This window comes from Cetorhinus maximus, chromosome 22 (assembly GCF_964194155.1).
Source record: "Cetorhinus maximus chromosome 22, sCetMax3.hap1.1, whole genome shotgun sequence".
NCBI classification, from domain to species: Eukaryota; Metazoa; Chordata; class Chondrichthyes; order Lamniformes; family Cetorhinidae; genus Cetorhinus; species Cetorhinus maximus.
Window position 1 is genome coordinate 16,914,689 of NC_135900.1, and position 24,258 is coordinate 16,938,946.

A 24,258-nucleotide genomic window follows, 5' to 3' on the forward strand; every position below is an offset into this window, starting at 1 on the left:
TCCCATTCATTTCTTGTGGGGTCCAAACCTGAATTAGCAACTACAGATCCTATGGGAGCACCATTTGAACAGTTTTACTCAAACATTACCCTTTGCAAATTCTTCTACATTCTGCTAAAGCTGGATAATACTTTTTTCCAGAGAGCAGAGGGTAATTGCGTTTCCACTGAGAAGGACTCAACCGTTGTTCTTTTTAAACAGCTCTACCTTGGCCACATTATCTTCATCACCAATAAGTACAAATAGTTCATGGATTTCTTCATTGCTAAGTTTCAGATCATCCATTGTAGATTCTTGTAGGTGCTTCCTTCCCCGCTTTTTCTCCCAAGCCAAAATTCCCCCAGGCTGCTCCTACACCAGACCTAAACTTGAGTCCATCTCCTCTCTTTCCCACCTCCCCCCAATCCCTCTACCAGCTTACTTTAACCTATGAGACCCACCTCCTGCTCCCTCAAGCCATTCACGCTAAGCTGCTGACCACTCAGCTTCTGCCCTAGCCCCCATGCTAGCTCTCTCCTCGAGCACTGTCCCCTCTCCCTATCAACACTGCTGTTATCACTCCCCTCTTCAAAAAAAAACTTTTATTCAGCACTCTTATTGATTTTGTTTATCCTGGTTACACTGAACTCTGCATCAGACTGTTTTTCAACCAGTTCAATTCTGTAAATAATTCCTATTGATCTCAAATTAGCCTCAGGAGGATGTCAGTATGCCAGTGTCTCATAGCACCTTCCATAACATGTATCTGAGGATAATATCAAAGTCTGCCTTGAGACCTATACATGTCATTTCCAGAGAGCGGTTGAATTTGCACCACATTTCAGAGAGTATGACATGCATTGTAGATTGCCCATCGATCAGAACCGATTATTTGGGGCTGCATTTCTTTGTTAGGAATTGCTGAATTGTGCAAGTCAGATGTACAAAAAGATTTTTCCAGCAACAGAAAGAGGGGTTATTGGGAATTAGGCAGTTTGACTTCACTCACTCTACTGATCTAACAACAAGAAGCTGACTTCAGGAAATTGACACATCATTGATCATGGCCACTGTTTGGTCGCATAAATGGGACATTGAAGATTGAAATCAAGGTCAGATTGGAGGCATGCACCCTTGGAGGAATCCTTGGTTAACCTGTCAACACCAAAGCAGTGACAATCTCTGTGGAATTCTCTGATGCTAATACAGAGTAGTCATAGACAGACAAAACCACTGATTTCTCACATATGAATGTAATTGCTTGCTCACTTAGTACAAACACCCCCATGCCATTCACAGTCAATGGGAGAGATTAGAGGACTTTCTTTTCCCATTGATGCTAGTTTTCTGACCTGTGATCCAACCTTGAATTACTTATTAAAAACATTTTGATTTGCATCTTACCCTTTTTGGTGTCCTCATGTTTTGGGAGGAGGCACTTGAGCTTGGCAAATTCCTTCTTTCATCACATACTAATTCTCACCTGCTCTTTCAACTTTTTAGATCAACTTATATTTTCTTTAAGTCATTTACCTAATAGCTTACATAGTGGAACTATGGATTTTGATGACTTAAATAATGAGAAAAGCGATAATCCATTGAAAGCTTTTGTTTTACAAGGGAACGGGCTCAAAAACTTGAAAGGCTGGATGTGAAGCCAGATGAAGGAACAATACCTCATCTTTCATCTCAGAGCTCTATATTCTTCTGGACTCAATATTCAGTTCAACAACTTTGGAACATGACCTCTGCCTCCATCTTTTTCTTTGTGTTTTTGTTTGGGTTTTTTTGCTGACTTGTTTCTTTCTTTATTCCCTCATGTTGCATTCAGATGGTTGCTATGTAGCCATTGATGCCTCATTTGGTTGCAACCTTTGCTTCTTTACTGTACCCATTATTGCTCCCTTTGGCTTTTGTATCATGAAATATTTTGTTAGTCAATCTGCCCTCTACCCATCAGAGGCCTTTGCTTTAGTTCTTCCTGCCCCCTCCTCCCTTCTACTAGCTTAAACATTCTTACATTATTTCTATCTTCCTTCTGTTCTGATGATAGGTCATCGACCTGAAACATTCTTACCACAGATGCTGCCTGATCTGCTGAGCATTTCCAGCATTTTTTGTTGTCCTGAAAGGAGCAGATAAGACTGAGCAGCTTTGGTGGACAGCCGATTTCCCCTCAAATCTTGTACAGTCCTGCCCTGCTGACAGTGTTGAATGCTTTATTAATATCTACAAAAGCAAAGTAAAGAGGTATATCCTGCCTTCCTATCCTTCCTTTGAAGCTGGAGTACAGGGAAGATCATGTCTGCTGTAAATCTACCAGCACAGAAATCACACTGAGCTTCTGGACACACTTGATCTGCAAGTAGACAGCGTCTTTTAAGCATGACCTAGCTAAGGCCTTCCCAGTGATGCTATGGAGTGAGATGCCCTGTAGCTGTTGCAATCTCCTCTGTCACATTTGTTTTTGTATAATGTGATGTCCCATGGGATGGATCCTGCCTTCCAAAATGGAGAAGAAGGTCAGCTCTGTCATGTTTTTGTAATAATGTAAAGGCACCAATCACTCAAAATGGATTGGGCAAACATGTTGTGGGTTCATTTATTTAGAGTAGGCACGAAAGAATAAACATAGGTAGAAATCTTGAAGACATCAGCAGCAGAGCAGTGTCCTCCACTCAAAAGCAAAAGTGAAACTAAGGTTGGATCACATGACACACTTCCCTTCTAGTGATGGAATGCTGCCATCTCTTAAAGGTATATTAAAACAACACCCTTTTAAAAAAAAGATACTCACCCCCTTCCAAAGAAGTAGAACTATTTACAATACATGTTCATGTTTAGTTAAAAACAAAAACAGAATTACCTGGAAAAACTCAACAGGTCTGGCAGCATCGGTGGAGAAGAAAACAGTTGACAGAGGGATCTAAAACAGATGGGACTTCACATTATACAAAAACAAATGTGACAGAGGAGATTGCAACAGCTACAGGGCATCTCACTCCATAGCATCACTGGGAAGGCCTTAGCTAGGTTATGCTTAAAAGACTCTGTCTACTTGCAGATCAAAAACAGTTTTCTTCTCCACCGATGCTGCCAGACCTGCTGAGTTTTTCCAGGTAATTCTGTTTTTGTTTTGGATTTCCAGCATCCGCAGTAGCTTTTAGCTTTTTGTTTTTATCTTCATGTTTAGTTACCTGTTTATGTTAAGTGTATAGAATAGATGAATCTCTGAGTCTCTAAAGTGTAGAGGTAATATGCTGGTATGCCCAGATCTTGCAATGGTAATCTTGTCTGGAGGTCTCTTTAGTTGCTCAGTCTGTGGGATTGTCATTCTTGGATGTTGTTCCTGGTTGCATTTGGGATCAAGCCCTCGATACAATGGGACTGAACGGTGGTTAAGGAGCTGGAATGGATCTGATATGCTCTCAGTTATGCCTTACAATTGCGCCTTTGTGTGTAATGACTCATGGGACCTTGTTCTTCACGAATCCTTGTCTCTTCAACTGGTAAGCTGTAATCTTCGCAATTCTGTGCCTGCATTTTTATCATGCACTTTGGTCATCTTCTCTTGCAGTTTTAAAAGTTACTCTCTAGTTTCTGAGAGTATGGATAAGAGTAGGTAAATTGGTATGCACTGGTCCGCCAAACAGGAGCTCTGCCGGTGATGGTATAGTTACACTTAAAGGTATTGCTCTCAGATGTAACTTTGCAATATGTAGATCTTACTTGATCTGCCTACATTTGAGAATTAGGGATTTCAACATGTGAAACCTTCGTTCAGCTAGGCTGTTAGATCCAGGGTAATGGGGAGAAGAAGTATTGTGATCAATATTCCACTTCTCACACATATGCTGATATGGCTTACTAATAAATTGTGGACTGTTATCTGTAATGATCTCTCTAGGCACGCCAGATAAGGTAGGTAGCACTTAGAGTGTGCGCGACAGTTGTGCTTGACATATGCAATTGTCAATAACGCGGTGTTTGGTAAAGTAGCCAGTGACAATGAAGTTAGTGCTATGGACACAAAAGAGTCAAATGAAGTTTTGGAACAAGAATTGATAGGAACTTCAAGTGGATTCAGTGGTTCTTTATGCTGACTTGACATGCCTCGCACTTCGTGATGACGACTTCTATGCCATTGTTCTTACCCAGCCAATAGACTGTTTCTCTTGCAAGCCTTCTTGTCCAATTTATGCCCATGTGTGAGTGATGAAGTTGTTGAAGAATATCAGGTCGAAAAGATTCCGGTTTGATGACCTGCCTGCCTTTAATAATGTAGTGTAGAATCTTTCGCCATTTGGTCTTGTAGCTATTGGCATTTGCATCGCACAAAATGTACCAGATCAGTTGAAGGATTTGTATTCTCCTCAAGGCGTAATGTTGCAGTTCCCTTGAAACTGCCAATTTTGTCAAAACATTCTAGATATTCAATGTTAGGGCATGAACTGAGGTGACGGGAGTAGTTTTCGAAGTTGATATGCCTTATGATGGATGACTAATTCCAGGTATTGTGACTAATGCAAGGTCACAGCCTTCTGGTAAACCTACAGTTGCTGGGCCTTTAATCTCCATGATGTAGAACATCTGTGACGCCCAGGAGGATTTATTGTACTTGCACTCCAGGAGTCTGGAACCTGCACGTGAAATTAGTGGACCGTTGTACACTGAAAGTTGTGCAGCAGTAGGTTCCACCACAGCCCTCCATGTCTGTGGACACACATCTTTTAGAATCTGCAGAGGTAGTATGTTGGCACTTGCCTGTGTCAATCTCGGTCAATAACAACAAATTTCTTAGGACAGATAATATGAACCTTGGAAAACATTTCAGATGGTGTGATGGCACCTATTGTTTTCCACAAGAGTGACAGTGTGAAATGCGTGTTCACCACTCTTTGTCTCATCGTGCACATCTTAATCACATTTTGGTTTGTCAGTCACCTCATGTATATGTTTCTGAGGGACTACCGGATTATTGCTTGAAGGTACCTATTGTTTACGGTCTGATTGGATCAGTGCACAGCTCTTTGTAGCTGCATCAGCCTTTGCTCTAGTGCACTGCCGCTGCCAATGGCCCTTTCTGCCACATATCTTGCAGAATTGATGAAAAGCTGGGCATTTCCTTGGTGCATGCAGAAAGCCACACCTTCCACACGTCTTGCTAGGTTTGGATGTTGTAGTGAGTGCATCAACAATTGGAGTTGTATTTAGGACCTGTAAGTTTTTTCAACCTGCGAGCATCGCTTCGTACTTACATCCATCCTTGAGTAGCTCTTCAACGCTATTCATTTTGGGCTTGTCTAGCTCGTCAGTGGGAGGTGATGGTGTAATGATATTGTTGCTGGACTAGTAATCCAGAGACCTGGGGTGATGCTTTGGGGACCCGGATTCAAATCCTGCCATGGCAGATAGTGGAATTTGAATTCAATTAAAAAAAATCTGGAATTAAAAGTCTAATGATGACCATGAAACCATTGTCAACTGTTGTAGAAATCCAAAACAGAAAGGTTGAAGGGTCATTCGGACTCAAAACGTTAACTTTGTTCCTCTCCGCAGATGCTGCCAGACCTGCTGAGTTTTTCCAGGTATTTTTGTTTTTGTTTTGGATTTCCAGCATCCGCAGTTTTTTGCTTTTATCATTGTAAAAATCCATCTGGTTCACTAATGGCCTTTAGGGAAGGAAACCTGCTGTCCTTACCTGGTCCGGCCTACAATGTGGCTCCAGATCCACAACAATGTGGTTGACTCTTAACTGTCCTCTGAAGTGGCCTAGAAAGCCACTCAGTTGTCACCACCACCTTCTCAAGGGCAACTAGGAATGGGCCAGCATGTGAAGTTCACATACCATGAATGAATATAAAAAAAAGATCTTTCTGGAATGCTTCCATGGGGGTGGATGCAATCACCAACTCAACAATTCTGTCTGCTAGCTCTGCATTTGAAAGAAAAACATTACATACCATTTTCTCTGCATCTGCTGATGAAGTGGTCTTTTGACTCTGTAAGCTGTTGTCAAAATGACATGAACTCAAATCGATGGATACAGAAGTTTAACCTGATTCTGAACTGGTCTTCCAATGTAGTCCATATCTTTTGGGGATTCTTTAGCTCTTCTGTTGTTAATCCTGGTGTGTTCAGCCTATGTAGACCTTCATTCCCAATTGCTAGAAGAATTTTTATACCTTGCTTTTCCGTTTCAGACAAATCTGAATCAAGAAACCATGACTCTGTACGCTGATTAAACATTTTGAATTAGGATAGCATGTCAGCTGCATCCCAATTCAAACTTTTGTGGACATTCTGACAGTATGATCTTCTTTGATCTTCTTTCTCCTATCGTAACTTGGATGAGTGTCACTGCAGCCGCTTTCACACGTTTTTCCGAAGCTCTACCCGTTTTAATTGCAGCTTTCACTAGCCCGATTTTTATGATTTCTTTTTGCATGCTATCGATCTGGCCCACACCCTGGTCACTCGCCTTTCCTGACTGAGCTAACCCGGTGCTGGTCCTCTCCAGATGTTGTCCCATTCACTGAACTGACAGGCTACGTGCTGCAATCTCATCATGAGGGACCCATCTGTTTACCAGCTCTTGTTTTGAGCACTATCCTGGCACTGTGTCTTCAAAGCTTTTCTTCACAGCCACGACGCTGCTATTTCAACACTCTCTGATGCTCCGGCTCTGTTACGGTTGGACCAGGATGTTGAGAGCCGTCTCACGTCATGTAGCATGATCTGAGGCTGTTGACCTTGTCATATCTGTGCTCAATCTTGCTGCCAGGCTGTTTGACCACTGCTGAACACCATATCATGTTTTAAAATGGTATAAAGGCATCAATCACTCATAGGGATTGGGTAAACATGTTGTGGATTCATTTATTTAGAGTAGATACGTAAGAACAGATAGAAAGCTTGAAGTCATCAGAGTTGTATGCTCTGCTCAAAAACAAAAGTGAAACTAAGGCTGGAACGCATGACACACTCCCATTTCAGTGATGGCATGCTGCTCTCACATGAACATACGAACATATCAACAAGGAGCAGGGGTAGGTCATTCAGCCCCTTGAGCCTGCTCCGCCATTTAATAAGATCATGGCTGATCTGATAGTAACCTCAAATATGCATCCCACCTACCACCAAGAACCTATTGCTTACCAAGAATCTATCCACCTCTGCCTTAAAAATATTCAAAGGCTCTGTTTCCACCACCTCTTCAGGAAGAGAATTCCAAAGACTCATGACCCTCTGAGTAAAAACATTTTGCCTCATCTCTGTTTTAAATGGGCGACCCCTTATTTTTAAATAGTGACCCCTAGTTCTAGATTCTTCCACAAGAGGGAACATCCTCTCCACATCCACCCTGTCAAGACCCCTCAGGATCTTATATGTTTCACTCAAGTTGCCTATAACTCTTCTAAGCTCCAGAATCCCTTGAAGGCATACTACAACAATTTTATCTAGTGCTTTTTTCCATCATGGCTTGAACATTGATGCTAAAGAGCGATGATGATAATAGACAGCCCTCTCACCCCAGGCCCGATTACACCAGGTTCGATTTCACCAAATAATGCCCTGCCTATAGCAATGTGTCCCATATGGATCTACAATCATTCTTTTATCTCTCTAGCTAGCTCTGATCACCTCCAGCATTTTCAACAGCTTTTGCCAGTTCACCCAGTCGAATGCTTTGAAATTGGGACAACAAAACCTAAAAGAGAGGCCATTATTTGTGGTAAACATTTTCCTGCTGAAAATTCCTCAAGCTTTTAGTCAGTGCTTCATCTTTTTGTTAAACCATCACATTTTCCCTTTTTTACGCAGCTGCCTTCAACTCTGAATAACCCCAACGCAAATTTTAATTGCGTAAATCAAATTTGAACTGTTTGCTATCTCCTCAAAATGTAACATGGGCACGTCAGACATTTCATTTCATAGATGCTTTACTGGAAGACAAACTAAATACATTTGCATTTCACAGGTACAAAGGTAACAAACAATTAAAAAGTCATAGGCATGGCTAAAAATCTGGGAAATCAGATTTAATTATCTGTAGTGCCTTGTTAACTGTTCATCTGTGTCAAATATATTTATGCTTGCATTCTTTTTTTTAACTCCTTGTTGAAAATTTAATAATAAAAATGCAACAGTAAGTAAATATTTTCTTATACTCTTCTAGGAAGTTGGCAGAACATTTTAAAACTGCAATTTACACTATGAACTTGAACTTGCAAAGCATAGAAACTGGCAGTTGTCCATCTGGTGCTAATCCAGGGAATGGGAAATTGCCTGTTTTCCAGTTATTGCTGTTTAACTGCTATTTTTTTTGACAGCAAGAAGAGGCATGTACCACAAGATCTGCCTATGCCTCACAAGGGAGGAGTCCTGAATCTACAGAGAAGCTTTAAATGTTTTGTATATTCAGCATGCTACAAAGAAGGTTAGGCATCATGGGGTTGGAGGATCGGCTGACATAGGGAAAACAGACAGTGGGAATGATAAGGTCATTTTCAGAATGACAGAGCGTAATGAGTGGAATGTCACAAGGATCAGAAGTTGGGCCTCAGCTATTTACAATCTATATCAATGACTTAGGTGAGGGGACCAGTAATCTGCTCAAGTTTTCTGATGATAGATGGGAATGAGGAGGACACAAGAGATAGCAAAGAGATTTAGATTGGTTAAGTAATTGGGCAGGAAGTTGGCAGATGGAATATTATGTGGGGAAATTATCCACTTTGGTATGAAGAATAGAAAAGCAAAATATGTCTTAAAAGGTGAGAGATTAGTAAATGTTGGTTTGCAGAGGGATTTGGGCATCCTTGTACATGAATCATGGAAAGTTAATATGCAGGCGCAAGAAAAATGATAGATCAGCCTTTATTTCGAGAGGGTTGGTGCATAGAAGTAAAGAAATCTTGCCTGGAGAGGGTGCAACAAAGGTTCACTGGATAATTCTTAGGATGAGAGGGTCGTTCTCTCAGAAGAGGTTGAAGAGAGAATGGACCACTCTAAGTGCTGGATCCAAGTCCCTGATTTGGTTGGACTTACATACCCAGGTTGCACATTTGTTTTGAGATGGCCGAGTTGGTACCATAGACAGAGTTGATTAGCAGACAGTTCTTAGGTAGAATACATTCTATTTATTTACAAAGGAACTCAGCAACAACACTTGTATGCTTACAACTCAAACCTTGTCTCTACATTACAGACTCCAATTATAGACTACTGATTACTGATTACTGAGGTAGCCCACGCCACTCTGCTATTGGATACTAAGATCGTGTGATCTTCCATTATAACATTCTTCTTAAAGGTATATTACATATCAGATTGCCACATCCCTCCCCTTTTACTCAGAAATACATTTTACAGTTACAATTTCAATTTTTCTCAAAATATCAGATTATTTACACAGATAAGTAATTTACAAATTCAGTCTTTCTGGGAGTTTCCTTATGCATGTAGAACGTCTCAGCTCTACAGCTTTAGATGCTTTGTCAGGAATCTCCTTTTCTGAAGTTGTCTGAACATCAGGTTCATCGGTGGGCACCTGCAAATCTGTTTCCTCAACTCTTACAGGTACAGCCAACCCTTCATACACATCTGTACTCGGTTGAGTTCTTTCAACAGGAGACGTCGACTCCATCGTGAATACCGGTGGTATTATTTCTTGGTACTTTGTTTCTCTCCTGCACATATGATCCACATGTCTCCGTATAACTCGGTCTTCCACTTTCAGTCCAGTCACTGCAATTATTTAACCCGATAACCACTTGGGTCCTTCTCCTATGGTAAACCTCCTGTCATGACTATGCCAATCATATCCAGTTTCCTGACTTCCCTGGCTCCTTTCCACACCCCCCCCTCTCTAAATTTGGCATTATTAAGCTGAACCTCATCCTGAGACAGCGTTTCGTTAGCAATTCCACAGGTATGACACCTGTTGTTGTGTGATGGGTGGTCCTATAATAGAAAAGAAAATGTGCTAGCTTGGTCGCTGTGGAATCTCCAGTTAATTTCTTCATGCCAGCCTTGAACGTTTGAACCAACCTCTTGGCCGGACCATTTGAGGAAGGGTGGTACGGTGAAGTTTTTACATGAGCAATACTGCTGAGGCTAATGAACCGTTGAAACTCAGCACTCATAAATGCCGTGCTGAGTTCTGGTAGCTACTTCTGGTAGTCCGTTGATGGCGAAACTTTGACGCAGCTTGTCAATTGTAGCGGAAGATGTCAGTGACTTCACTTCATATATGTCCATCCATTTTGAGTGCGCATCAACAATAAGCAGAAACATTGTTCCCATAAAAGGTCCCACATAGTCAATATGTAATCGCACTCATGGCCTTCCTGGACACTCCCAAGTGTGTAGCACTGTTTGAGGTAACTTTTGCACTCGCTGACATTGTTTACAACTTCTCACTCAACTCTCTATTTCTCCATCCATCCCAAGCCATCACAGATAGCTGCGTGCTTTGGTTTTCATTCGGGAAATTCCTGGATGTGCACTATGTAGGTCAGTTAACAATGGCTTTCATCCTTTTGGAGGAACAATCACTTGTGCTCCCTACAATAAGATACCCTCCTGGCTGGTTATTTCATATCTTCCGTGAAAATACGGTTTAATTTCATTGGATTCCTGCTCTTGTGACCAACCGTGAAGAACTTGTTCTTGTCCTTTGGATAAGACTGGGTCTCGACTTGTCCAACCTCTAATCTGTCTAGCACATACCAGTGATGAACCTAAGAAGTTCAATAATAAAACGTGTTCTTGAGGGACTGAGGTGTATTTTTGTAGTAGCTCAGGTAGCCCACTGGCTCTCAGCTGGAAGATTTCAGCCCATTCCAATTTAATTTCCTTCAGCCAGTTTTGTCTAAGGAAGCTTGGCCCCTCGCCTGCTACCACCATCAAGGGTAGTTTTACCGATTGGCTTCCGTACTGTACAGTAACCTTGCTTATGCCTTTGACTTTGATGTCTTCTCCCATGTAAGTTTTCAATTTGGCATCTGTTTCTTCCAAATTTAATTTACATTCCCCATAGTTCAAATATTTGAAAGTATTTTCACTAATTACTGTCCACCTCCATTCTAATAGGTCTATCGTTCACTTTCACTATTACATAGATTGGTTCTGTTCTTCCCACCTTCAGCTTATACAACGGATAAATATCTGGATCTGTTATGTCAGACTCTTCTACGTTATAGATCTCATGAGGTATTTTCTTTTGATTGAAATTGTGTCTGATTCTATTCTTGCAATATCTCATGAGGTGTCTGTTTCGCTGACAGTAAACGCATTCGATTTTTTTAAACTTCCATTCATTACAAGGTTGTCTGCTTCCACCTCTGTTACCATTATTCTATGTTTTCGCTGCTAAGTCATTTCTTTTTATTTGTCTGCTAGCGGTGGCTGCTTCCTGCTTCTCAGCAGAGCTGTGCATTTTTGCGCCCTTTTTGGCTGGGGCTTCCCATCCAACCGTGGAGGACGGTGCTATTTTGTGCTCCCTGTATGGCTTTCAAATCCCTTACTGTGCTTTCCATGGCCAGTGCTATCTCTGGTGCCTTGTTAAAATCCAAATTTGTTTCGGGCAGTAATATCTTCTGAATTGTATCTTCATTTACTGCAAAACCAAAAGATCTCTAAGCATATATTTTATAGATGTGCCAAACTCGCAATATTCTGTTAACTGGTTCAGATTTGTCACATAACAAGCAACTGTCTCTCTCGGGGTTCTATTTCTTGAGTTAAATTTGAATCATTGCATCGTTACCAAGGGCTTTGGCTGGTAATGAAACTTTACGAGGTTCGCTAAGTCATCAAAACTTTCCAGATCCGGGGCACTGGGTGCCTTCAAACTTCGAATCAAATCCATAGGTCTTACTCCCACACGTGGATAAGAGGATCGCTCGCCTCTTCTCCTCCCCCGCAATGTCATTTGCTTAGAAAAAGAACGCGAAGTGCTCAATATAATGAGATCAATCATCCGCGGCTAGATTGAAAAGATCAATTCTTCCAAATTGTGGCATGCTTTGAGGAGGTTGCTTCAACAATTAGGACAGGAATTCTACTTACAATTATCGTGCAAGGTATGACCCAATTTCGTTTCTCTTGATTTTCTTCATTAACTTGTTTTATTCTTGAAGCCAGCTTACTGTATCTTCACTTTTTCTTCACTTTTTCTTGCTTTTTATTCATCCTTCCTTGCATTTTCTTGCTTTTTCCTCGTCGCCAGTCTGTTGGATCCTAGTCCCTGGTTTGGTTGGACTTACATAGCCGGGTTGCACGTTTGTTTTGGGATGGCCGAGTTGGTACCAAAGACAGAGTTGATTAGCAGACAGTTCTTAGGTAGAACACATTCTATTTATTTACAAAGGAACTCAGCAACTACACTTGTGTGCTTACAACTCAAGCCTGTTTCTACATTACAGGCTCCAACTATAGACAACTTGACTACTGACTACTGAGGTCACCCACGCTACTCTGCTATTGGATAATAAGATCCTATGATCTTCCATTATAACATTCTTCTTAAAGGTATATTACACATCAGATTACCACACTCTGGTTCAGAAGAATGAGAGGTGATCTCATTGAAATATTTAAAATTCTTAGAGGGCTTGCCATAGATGCTGAACAGTTGTTTCCCTTGCTGGAGAGTCTAGAATATGGGGTCATAGTCTTAGGAAAAGAAGGCAGCCATTTAGGATTGAGATGAAAATAAATTTCTTCACTCAGAGGGTTGTGAATCTTTGGAATTCTCAACACAAGGCATCTGAGGTGATGAGCATATTCAAGACTAAGATTGCGAGATTCTTAAGCACGAAGGAAATCGAAGAATATGCGGATAGGACATGATGTTGGAGTTGATGTAAAAGTTCATCCATGATCTCACTGAAAGATGGAAGAGACTTGAGTGGGTGTTTGGCCTACTCCTGCTCCTAGTTCCTATGTTCTTATGACACAGTGATAGGTGATTATATGGGATGCATCAGAAATCTAACCACCATTGACTCAATTGGGAATTTTATTCAAGTGTGTAGCTTTCTTAACAGACCCGAAAACACCGAAATCAGAGTCAAAAAGGGTGACTTGACGTGTGCATGAGGGAGAAGGGAAAGACAGATATTGGAGCAAGGTGGGAGGAGGTCATTGGATTTGGAGGTGGCTCATGTACTGACATAGTCCAGTTGGGTTAAATGGCCTGTTTCTTTGCAGTAGATGCTATGTTTGTAATTCTATGTAAATGTAGAGTTTTGGAGAATTGCCAGGGCCCTTGGCTACCCCTCTGATAGCTGGGACTAATTGGGAACCAATGCACTCATTCTCCTGACTTCACAATCTGAAGCTATTAGCTTTCCTCACACTAGTGCCTGACAATGACTACTGCCGCCATTCCGTGCACGAGGTGCAAAACTGAACAGTATTCAATATGGGCACCTGAATTTGCAGAATGGAGAAAATGTTACAATTTATACAATTGAAACACACATCAGGAAGTCAGGTGCAAAGGGCACTGGGCCCTATTGGTCATCTGTCAGGTTTTCTGTCTATTATAAACAAATAAATAAAATGAAATTAATTTTGTAATTTCTTCACCTCTCTTGTTAAGATTGAGAGGAGAATCCCCCATAGAGACCATACCTATTCCCTCAGGAATCAATGTTGAAATAAGAAAAAATAAACTAACTAGACATTTTCCATTTATGTCTTATATTAATTTATTCAGCAGAGTAAAAGTCTGAAGAAGAATCACCAAACAGCCTTAAAATGAAACAAAGTGATCAGGGGCAATAGGGTGTGACTGCAAGTGAGGCAGGTAAGAGGACCCAGAGGGCAGGAGTACAGGAGCATCATCCTTTGCAATTGTCCAATAGGTTTGAGATTCTCTCAGCTTGTTTGGATGAGAGTGGGGGCTACAAAGTGGTGAGCAAACTGACCATGGCACTGTAGTACAGGAAGCCAATCAAGTGGGGTGGGGGGGAACAAAAAGGAATGTAGTGGTGGTAGGGGACAGTATAGTTAGGGGGATTGACACTGTTCTCTGCAGCAAAGAGTGAGAGTCCAGATGGCTGAGGTGCCAGGGTCCAGGACATCTGCTCAGGGCTGGAGAGGAACTTGCAGTGGGAGGGGGAGGATCAAGTTGTCATGGTCCATGTAGGTACCAGTGACATATGTAGAACTAGGAAAGAGGTTCTGCATAGAGAGTATGATAAACTAGGCACTAAATTGAATAATGTCTGGATTTTTACCTGAGCCTTGTGCAAATTGGCATAGTGTACATAAAATTAGAGTGGTGAATGCGTGGCTCAAAGAGTGGTGTGGAAGAAATGGGTTCCAGTTTGTGGGGCGCTGTCACCAGTACTGGGGAAAATGGGGCCTGTACCACTGGGACAGTCTACAGCTGAACCATGATGGGGTCAGTGTTCTTGCAAACCACATAGCTAGGGAAGGAGAGAGCAGTTTAAACTAAATAGTGGGGGCAAGGGATCAAATGTGGGCAGATGTGGTGTATCAAAGAGTAGAGACAAGGTATTAATATGGGAAATGATAAACAGACCAGGACAGAGAGTACATGTCTAAGGGCAGAATTTTACATTCGGCGTGCGAGCGTGCACTAAACACAACTGAGCGTAATATGATGCGCGATATTTCGTTCAGCAGGCATGCGCCAGAGTCGGGTCCGTGCCTGCCGATACTTGAAAGGCCTATTAAGGCCATTAACAAGCTAATGAAAATCAAATTAACGCTGCCCATCCAACCTTATGGTTGGTGGGCAGGTGAAAAGGCCAAGCAGCCTTTAAATTTTTTAGGAAACCTCATCCACAAGCGAGGTAAGGTTTCCTAAAGCAAATAAACATTAACTAAAACTTTATTTTTGAAATAAAAACCTGTCCCAGCTCATGTGACAGAGCCACATGAGGGGACATGTATTTTTAAATTTTTACTGTCTTCATTCATTTTTTTAAAAAGCGCTTCAATCTCCCTGAGGCAGCTCCATGCTTCAGGGAGATTGAAGCGCTCTTTCGTACGCATGCGCGACCCAGCCCCACTCTCCCTCCTTCCCCCCGCCCACGCAGGCAGCGCTGAGCGCTGCCGCTCGCAATTCACGCAAGGCAGGCCTTAATTAGCCCGCCCGTGTGAAATCGCAGAGCGGAGCTGATCGCGGGCGGTAATTGGCTCCCCGACCACCCCAGCCTGCTCCCTCTGAGCCCACCCGACGAGGGAAAAACTCTAGCCTAAGAGTAGATCGACAGATAAGCCTAGAGATTACAAAAACAATAAAAGGACAACACTTAAGGCTCTCTATCTGAATGCACGTAACATTCAAAACAAAACAGATGAACTGATAGTGCAAATAGACATTAATAAGAATGATCTAATAGGCTTAACAAAAACATGGCATAGATTGGGACCTGAATATTGAAGGGTAGGTGACCTTTAGGAAGGATAAGAAGTTAGGAAAAGTTGGAGGGTGGTTCTGTTAATTAAAGATGACATTAGCAGAGGACAATAGAGAGGGATGACCTAAGTTCAGGAAACCAGGATATAGAAGCAGTTTTGGTAGTGATGAGGAATGATAAAGGCAAGAGGTCACTTGTGGGAGGGATGTTCAGGCCCCCTAACAGTAATCACATGTTAGGATGGGGTATCATAGAAGAAATAGTGGGAGGTTATCAGAAAGGTATGGCGATTATCATGGGGGATTTTATCCTACATATAGGCCTGAGTATTCTGGTTAGCATGCGGGGGCGAGGCCCGCTCGCCGATGCGTATAATGACACGCGGTGATGTCGGGCATGCTTCCCGACGTCACCACGTGTTATTCAGATCTTCAGTTTGGCGGGCACGCACCGGAGTCAGCTGCGTGCCTGCCGAACTGTCAAAGGCCTATTAAGGCCATTTAAGTATCAATTAAAATAACTGACAGAGCTGCCCGTCCAACCTTAAGGTTGGCGGGCACGCGAAGAGCTCAAGTGGCCTTCGCATTTATTATGAAACCTCATCCATGGGCGGGATGTGGTTTCATGAAGGTTTTTAAACTTTAATTAAAAATTTTAATAAAATTCATAGACATGTCCCAGTTCAGGTGACACTGTCACATGAGGGGACATGTCTTAAATTTTTTTTCTTTATTTAAATATTTCAAAATCAAACTAATCTCCCTGAGGCTCAGCCCCACCGATGGGGAGAAAATTCTCCCCGTAGACTGGAATAATCAGATGAGTAGGGTAGATGATGAATTTGTAGAATGTTCTTGGGATAATTTCTTAGATCGGCATGTTCTGGAGCCAAGCAGGGAGCAGGCTGTACTAGACCTGGTATTGTGCAATGAAATAGGTTTAATTAATGTCCCCATAGTGAATGCACTATGAGATAGCAGTGATCATAATATGATTGAATTTAACATTCAGTTTAAGGGAGAGAAGAGTGGGTCTAAGACTAGTATTTTAAACTTAAATAAGGACAGTTATGAAGGAATGAAAGCAGAGCTAGCATAAGTGAACTGGCAACTTAGGTTAAGGGATTGGTCAACAGAGATGCAGTGGCAGACATTTAAGAGGATATTTTAGAATACACAGAATAGATACATTCCAACGAGAAAGAAAAATTCCAAGGGGAGGACTAACCATCCATGATTACTAAAAAAATTAAAGATAGTGTCAAACTTAAAGAAAAAGCATATCATTGTGCAAAGAAGGATGGCAGGTTAGAAGATTGGACAGAATATAAAGAACAGCAAAGAATGACTAAAAGATTAATGATGAAAAAATTAGAGTATGAGAGAAAGCTAGCCAGAAGTATCAAGACAGATAGTAAGATTTCTATAGATATTTAAAAAAGAAGAGTTAACAAAGTGAGCGTTGGTCCTATAGAAAGTGAGTCTGGGAATTAATAATGGAAAATAAGAAGATGGCAGATGAATTGAATAGGTATTTTGTATCGGTTTTCACTATAGAGGATACAAGTATCTTCCAAAATATAGCTGTTAAAACAGGAATTGGAAAGGAAGGAGGAATTCATGAAAATTACAATCACCGGGGAAGTAGTACTGAGCAAATTGTTGGAACTATGGGTTGACAAGTCCCAAGGTCCTGATGGATTTCATCCAAGAGTCTGAAAGGAAGTAGACTAGCAAGATAGTTGATACATTGGTTCTAATTTTACAAAATTCACGAGATTCGGGAAAGGTTCCATTAGATTGGAAAATATTCAGAAGGGAGGGAGACAGAAAGCAGGAAACTACAGGCCAGTTAGCTTAACATCTGTCATAGGGAAAATGTTAGAAGCTATTATTAACGATGTTATAACAGGGCACTTAGATGAATTCAAGGTAATCAGGCAGAGTCAGTATGATTTTATGGGGAAATCATGTTTAACCAATTTATTGAAGTTCTTTGAAGAAGTTACAGGTGCTGTGGATAAAGGTAAACCAGCGGATGTACTGTACTTAGATTTCCAGAAGACATTGATAAGGTGCCTCATCAACGATTGTTGTGAAAAATAAAAGCTCATGGTGTAGCGGGTAATATATTGACATGGATAGAAGATCAGTTAGCTAACAGGAAACAGAGAGTAGGCATAAATGGGTCATTTTCTGGTTGGCAGAATGTGATGAGTAGCATGACACAGGGATCAGTGTTAGGGCCTCCACTCCTTGCAATTTATATAAATGATTTGGATGAAGGGACCAGTAGTGTGGTTGCTAAATTTGCTGATAACACAAAGATAGGTAGGAAAGTAAGTTCTGAAGAGGGCATAAGGAAGCTACAAAAGGATATGGATAGGTTAGGAGAGTGGGCAAAGATCTGGAAAATGCAGTATAATGTGGGAAAATGTAAGGTTGTCCATTTTGGCTGGATGAATAAAAAAGAAGCATATTATCTGAATGATGAGAGATTGCAGAGCTCTGAGATGCAAAGGGACCTTGGTGTCCTACAGCAGGAGTTGCAAAAGGTTAGTATGGAGGTGCAGCAAGTAATTAGGAAAGCTAATAGAATGATATCATTTATCACAAGGAGAATTGAATACAAAAGTAGGGAGATTATGCTTCAGTTATACAGGGCACTGATGAGACCACATCTGGAGTACTGTATACAGTATTGGTCTCCTTATTTAAGGAAAAATGTAAATGCATTGGAAGCAGTTCAGAGAAGGTTTACTATGTTAATAACTAGAATGGGCAAGTTATCTTATGAGGAAACATTGGACAGCTTAGGCTTGTGTCTGCTGGAATTTAGAAGAGTAAGAGGCAACTTGATTGAAACATACGGGGCCATAACCTCTGAGCTCCCCAGCGTCAGATTTGGAGGGGTAACTCAAAGATGCACTGGGAACCTCTCAGAGATTCCCAGGTAAATGTTTGCACGGCAATTGCCCAGAAGTGTAAACTTCCTGTAGGCAATTGCCCTGCACTGGGAACAGTCTAAAAATGCAATTTAAATCACAATCTTCAGATAGTTCTGCCGGGGTTACACCAATAGTTACCCAGAAAAAGTTAGAAGAATTAAAGCGTCTTCTGGGTAGCTATTGTAAGCACCCAAACTGACCCCCACGGCACTCCCCGCACACCCCTGACCACTCCCATGGGACTGCCTCACACCCCCAACCCCCATTCCCCAACGGGACTCCCCTCACACCTCCGACAGGCCCCCAACAAGGATTCTCCCACCGTGGGCCTGCACAAGCATCCCCCCCTCCGATTGCCCCTGCAGTCCCGACTTGACACCCACTGGCCTCACCTGGATCTCTGAAACCCCCATCCCCTAGCCAAATACCCCTACCTCCAACCCCTCCACCCCAACCCAAACCCACCTGACCTCCAGCCGTCCCACAGCCCACAACCCTCCCGACTTCCTATCCATACCCCTAACCTTCGAACCCCCACCCCGACATCTGAAAGCCCCACCCCCCACCTGACCCCCCCAACATCTAACCCCCCACCATCCCACATCCTCTAATCCTCACTACCCCCGACCCCCCCTGACCTCCCACCCCCCGACCAACCCCCCACCGCCTCCACCCTCCGATCCCCCCATATCCCCCAGACACTTAACTTCTCCCTGGCCTGGCAATTTCTCTGGGCCCTTTTGACTTTCCTGCTTCCTTGAATCCACTGGAGCTGCACTTCTCTGGAGCCTGTGAGGAGTCTTTCTGTGCAGGCCCCAAGAAGTTCCGACGATTGAAAGTGTCAGCGTAATTTTCAAGGGCAGTTAAATAAGTATTTAGTTCTTCAAATTCCTGCAGGCCACCTCTTTCCGATGCTAGTCGGAAGTTACGGCCCATAAGATCCTGAGGGGACTTGACAAGGTGGATGTGGCAAGGATGTTTCCTCTTGTGGGAGAATCTATAACCAGGAATCACTGTTAAAAATAAGGGGTTTCCCATTTAAGACAGAGATGAGGGGAAATAAAACCATCTCAGTAGGTTGTGAGACTTTGGAATTCTCTTCCTCAAAAGGTGATCGAGGTAGAGTTGTTGAATATCTTTAAGGCAGAAATAGATTCTTGATAAGCAAGGGGGTGAAAGGTTACGGGAGATAGGCACGAATGTGGAGTTAGGTTAAAATTAGATCAGCCATTATCTTATTGAATGGCAGAGCAGGCTCGAGGGGCCGAGTGGCCTACTCCTGCTCCGAATTCGTATGTTCGTATGTAAAATCCAATAAAAAATCTTCTTTTCATGAGAAACTTTCATTTATTCGAACTTATAAATTTAATCTATTTTCATTTTTTATTATTAGAGCTATCATTAAAACATCCATTAAAATTTCTACTGCGCTGCAAGTAGTCAACATGCTTTTGTGAAAGGGAAATCGTGTTAGACCACTTTATTAGAGTTCTTTGAGGAAGTAACAAGCAACGTGGATAAAAGGGAATCTGTAGATGTGGTATTACTTGGATTTCCAGAAGGCATTTGACAAGGTGCCACATCAAAGGTTACTACACAAAATTAGAGCACATGGTATAGGGGATAACATGTTAGCATGGATAGAGAAGTAGTTAGTGAACAGGGAACAGAGAAAAGGCACAAATGAGCCATGTGGTAACAAGTGGAGTACCACAGGGATCAGTGCTGAGGCCTTAACTATTTACAATCTATATCAACGATTTGGTTGAAGGGGCCAAATGTATGATTGCTAAATTTGCTGATAACACAAAGATAGGCAGGAAAGTAAGCTGTGAAGAGAACATAAGGAGTCTGCAGATTGGTTAAATGAATGGGCAAAAATTTGGCAGATGGAGTAAAATGTGGGAAAATGTGAAATTGTCCACTTTGGCAGGAAGAATAGAAAAGCAGCGTGTTATTTAAATTGAGAGAGATTGCAGGACTCTGCAGTACAGAGAGATCTGGGTGTCCTGGTACACAAATCACAAAAAGTTAGTATGCAGGTACAGCAAGTGTTTAGGAAGGCAATTGGAATGTTGGCATTTATTGCAAGGGGAATGGAATATAAAGTAGGGATGTTTTGCTATGGTTCTACGGGGCATTAGTTAGACCACATCTAGGGTATTGTGCACAGTTTTGGTCTCCTTATTTAAGAAATAACTTATTTGCACTAGAAACAATTCAGAGATATTCACTCGACTGACTCCTGAGGTAAGGGGTTATCTTTGAGGAAAGGTTGGACAGGTTGGGCCTATATCCATTAGAGTTTAGAAGAATGAGAGGTGATCATATTGAAACATATAATGCCTGACGCTTCTTGACAGGGTGGATGCTGGGAGGATGTTTCCACTTGTGGAAGACACCAGAGCTAGGGGGCACGGTTTAAAAAATAAGGGTCTCTTATTTAAAATGGAGATGAAAAGAATGTTTTTCTCTTGGAGACTGGTGAGTCTCTGGAATTCCCTTCCCCAGAGAGCAGCAGAGACAGAGTCACTAAATATTTTTAAGACAGAGGTAGATACATTCTTGACTAACAAGGGAGTCAAAGGTTATAGATGGTAGGCAGGAAAGTGGAGTTGAAGCCACCATCAGATCAGCCATGATCTTATCAAATGACGGAGCAGGCTTGAGGGGCCAAATTGCCTACCCCTGCTCTTAATTTGTATGTGGTTTGCAGATTAAAAAACCGCCTGGTGCTATTTGAAGAAGAGAATGATTTTGCCTGGACAGCATTCTCCCTTCAGCAAAGAGAGATCTTCCTGTATAAGATTGTCGTTTGGCTTCATCTGGAATACTGTGCACAATTTAGCCCCCTCTCATGCTGGAAAATATGGAGGCCATGGCAAAAGTTTAGAGGGCCACTAGATTGATACCTAGTTTAAAGTGAGTGTAGTATATTCAAGATCTGAGCAATTTATTATATTGCCCTCTCTGTTGTGGAGGCATAAATAAAGGCTTCCTGGAGTTGAGCATGTTTTAGTCTTAGTGCAAATATACAACAGGAAGGAGGCGACATGGATGGGGTGGAACTTTCTTTTACATTTCTGTTGATAAATTAAGTACTGAAGAATATTGCCTTGAATTTTCTTTCCCAGGTCATGAGCACAGTGTTGGGACTTTTCCCCGCTCCACAAACCCGACCTGGGAGAAAGTGCCTCAGAGCTTCAGATTTTTGTTCCGGGGCAGGGATTTCTAAAAGTCATAGCGGGCAACCCTAGAAACAGCACAAGGGCTGCCAGGTGTAGGGGCAGAGTGGAATACCTGCCTCGATGCACCGGAACTTTGGCTTAGATGTTAAAAAAAGAACAGAACATAAAACAGCCTTCCAGCCCTCACCCCTCACTTCCCCTCACACCCCACACACACCCATGCCTCATCCATGCCAACTATACCACCCACCTATGGCCTCTCATATCCTCCATGCCACCTCATGCCCCACTACCCCACCCCCATGGCCCTTTTTGGCCACAATGTCAACTTAGTACTAACCCATGCCAATCCAAGCCTTTGCCCTCATGCCTTTATTTCTCCAAAAAGTTGCCCCACCTCTCCAAAGGACTCCACACAGTTTAGACCTGCGCCTCCCAGGTCTAATCCGCACACGTCATGTTTCGCATTCCTGACTAACAAATATCAGGAATGACTGGAGGCAGCTGCTAATTTATATGAGCAGCTGCCTCTGTGAACCATGGATGTGTGATTTGGAACCTGCCCCTATTCCACCCCTGCAAAAATGGAGGGGACAATCTTTGGGGGCGGGACATCCAGATTTCGGCCTCTGCAGCCATTTTCACAAAGACGGGAAGGCTCTCCATCATTGCGAAAATTCAGACCATTGCATCACATTGTTGGAACTCCTAGTGTTGACTTTGAGGAAGTTTCAGCAATTTGAAAGGTTGCTCCATGTGCACATTGCGTCCAGGACAGTGAGTCAGCATGGTACGTAATTGAAAAATGGCACTGACGACACGTTTGGGGACAATGGGGAAATGTAACCCTAACAAAGAGGACTGGTGTAATTATGAACCAAGGTCACACATTTGGCGGAAGGCGAATAAAATAGGAGATGAGGATAAAGACTTCCTCACCATGATGGGGCCGGATGTTTTTTAGGTGGTTTCTGGCAAGACCCCTGAAGTATGGGCTATCCTAATCGAAATTAATGATATTCTGGGCTCATATTTTGGCACAACTAACAATGAGATTGCACTTAGGAAAACTCACCACTTGGATTCACTGTAAGCTGCTGTTCTATGTTGGGAAGGTGTAAATAACGTTAATTCAATAATGACTACCTTCAGCTGAGCATGTCTTAGTCTTACTCAATGCAATGCGCAACAGTGAGTTTATCATATAGAACAGTACAGATTTCAAGGAGATTTGTTTGAGGTTTTTAAAACTTGATGCAAGCATTAAATGCAGTCCACATGGATAAACACTTTGAGCTGAGGATAGGAAGGACAGGGAACAAACAAACAAGTTACATAAACATTGAAATGGTTAGATGTAAGGAGGATCAAAAACAGAAACAGAAATACCTGGAAAAACTCAGCAGGTCAGGCAGTATCGGCAGAGAAGAGCACCGTTGACGTTTCGAGTCCTCATGACCCTTCAACAGAACTGTTCTGTTGAAGGGTCATGAGGACTCAAAACATCAACTGTGCTCTTCTCCGCCGATGCTGCCAGACCTGCCGAGTTTTTCCAGGTATTTCTGTTTCTGTTTTTGTTCTGGATTTCCAGCATCCGCAGTTTTTTGCTTTTATATATGTAAGGAGGGTCTCCTATTTCACAGATGATCTGTCAACCTTTTGAACAAGTTTCCAGCTCATTCAATGAATGTAAATTTGCCACTAAGCATTCAAGGGAGCTGAACAAGTGGCTACAGTACATACAAATGTAGGTAGGGTATCTATCTGGTGAGATGTCTCCCAGTACTGTGGCCACCAGGAACTTCATTGATCAGCCTCAGGGTCAGAGAGGAATTTCCCAGGTTGTTATTTCCTGGATCGGACTACAGTTTTTTTTCTGTGTTTTGTTTTGCTTTTCCCAGAAAATTAGGTGGCTGGTCAATGGGGGGTCATGGTGTTAAATTGGTGTTAAATTATATGGTTCAGACTCAATGTAATGTTCTACACCATTGTGAAGCACCTTGGAACATCCTAATGGCACTATATAAATGCAAGTTGTTGTTATTCTTGCATCTGCACAAAATTTGATGCCATTTTATATGTAAAGTGCTTAGCAACAAATGGATTATTTTGAAAGTGGCTGCAGTTCAAAACAAAACCATTTGATGCAAAATATTCTTGGGTATCATGAGGAAGTGACAAGGTGCCATATAAGGTCAGTTCTTCCTTTCTTGCTACCTTTCCGATCCATTATCTCACATAATTACCATTCACTTAGGCAGGATGCTGGATCAACTAGCAAAGTGTTGAAAAGCTCTGTTTAGAGTAAGAACAAAAAACATTGTTTGCTGCCAAAGTTTAGCAATTTAAATTGAAATGGCAACTGTCATTGCAAATGATGTAATATACTTGCCCTGACAGAACACAGGCATCATTTGAATGCCTTTGCAATATCATCTCACACCCTCCGTCATGCTTGCCTGCACCTAAAACCACAACAGGAAGCTACACTGCTGTAAATTTCCATTTGTTTTCACTCATTTGTTTTCATTGCATTGAACACATGTCCCATATCAGCTTTTGACATACAATTTAAAAATGTCCATAAACATGCCATTAAAATAAGTAAAGCAGCGCTTCAAAATTTTTCACCCTTTCTTGTTCCAAATGTATGACAAACGCCCAAAAAATATCACACTGTTTTTTGACATCTGACAGCAGTTTCTAAGTACTACAGTCTAGAAACTGGGCCACACAGCCG